Genomic DNA, 1345 nt, shown 5'->3' with positions numbered 1-1345 from the left:
AGTATAAATAACCAAAATTCCTACTTAAGTAAAGTAACGAAGTAAAGAGTAACTTGACACCTCTGCACTGCATGGCTGCCTTACAAAAATCTTTTATTTATCCTGTGAAACATTTAGCAGATGTTCCCTTTTAATAACGTTTGAATTGTGCATGGTTATTTTAGCAGAGGTCACGGTCTGAAGGCACACCTGCCTCAGTTAAAGCACCATGTTTGGTTGAGGCAGTGATGGACTCGCTCCACCTGGACGCAGCAGCAGCTGCGCGCTAAAACTGGACCTGGGAAGTATGCAGACGCCTCGGCGACGCGCGTCGTGACCTCACGAGGAGCTCCGAATCGCGCTCGATTTTTCCGCTTCGACTCGTCGTCAGAGCCTCGAAATTCGGTATCTATCTTCATCTTGGCGCACCTGCTCCCACCCCTCCTCCTCCTCATCCTCCTCCTCCTCCTCCCCTGTCCCTACACAGGAACAGCAGAAAGCAGGTAAGAGACGCTTCAGATTTGGACAATCTTCTTCCAAACCGGTTGTTTCGATCCGTTTTTTAGCCTGTATTGTCCGTGGTGTGGTTGTTAGGAGAGGGACTGTCAGATGGGAGATGTCCTGACATCCGTAGAGAGATGCTTGTGCAGGAATGACACACTGTTGCTACCCGCGCTGGTTGCCACAGAGACGCGCGCTCTGCCGCAGGTATGCAGCATGGTTGGAACCGAGCGAGTTTCCCGTTTTTACTTCTTTACGCGAACGTGGGCTGCACCCACCCCACCCCCCCGTACAGCTTGAAGAGAGAATGGAGCAGGCATTAAGCGGGGATGCAGAAATTTGGGCGACCCGTTTTTTGGTTTATAGTGCACCCCCCCTGCTGTCTGCAGAAAGCAGTATTTGTGTGCCAGTGCTCATATTTTCCTACAATGTTTCATCTATAGTACTTCAAAACTTCCGTTTTTAACCTGTGAATGTGTTTCTATATAACTCAACAATATAATAGATTCAAATATTGCCAATAAAATATACAAACGTGCTATTTTCAATTAATAACGGACATGTTTTAAAGTAGATCAGCTTTATTTTTCACAATAACATTGATTTGTTTGGATGATGAAACCATGTTTCTTCATATAAAGTCTGTCAGGATACAATTTTCATTCAATTCACAAGTCTGTGATTGATAAGATACACGTCCATTTAATTGTTAGATGAAGAGAGCGATGTTGATTCACATTAAAGGGCCAATATTATGTGTTTCATATAATAGCCTCGAAATTCGGTATCTATCGATATCAGTCGACGAATGGAGTAGTTTTTATCCAAACATTTATTTTCTTTTAGCTCCACACAGAATATAAAC

At 44.0% G+C, this 1345-nt stretch overlaps 1 protein-coding gene across 1 annotated transcript in view; it reads left to right on the top strand.

Moving 5' to 3' along the window:
• Positions 1 to 209: 209 nt before the first annotated feature.
• atp2b2 (ATPase plasma membrane Ca2+ transporting 2) overlaps positions 210 to 1345 on the top strand; it is a gene marked incomplete in the record, with an annotated part of 105903 nt that continues 104767 nt past the window's right edge. The window contains 1 exon segment of the mRNA XM_014004113.1: positions 210 to 482.

This window comes from Austrofundulus limnaeus, unplaced genomic scaffold, assembly GCF_001266775.1.
Source record: "Austrofundulus limnaeus strain Quisiro unplaced genomic scaffold, Austrofundulus_limnaeus-1.0 Scaffold22, whole genome shotgun sequence".
Taxonomy (NCBI): Eukaryota; Metazoa; Chordata; class Actinopteri; order Cyprinodontiformes; family Rivulidae; genus Austrofundulus; species Austrofundulus limnaeus.
The sequence above is the reverse complement of the archived record's forward strand: the minus strand, read 5'-3'. Positions and strand labels throughout refer to the sequence as shown.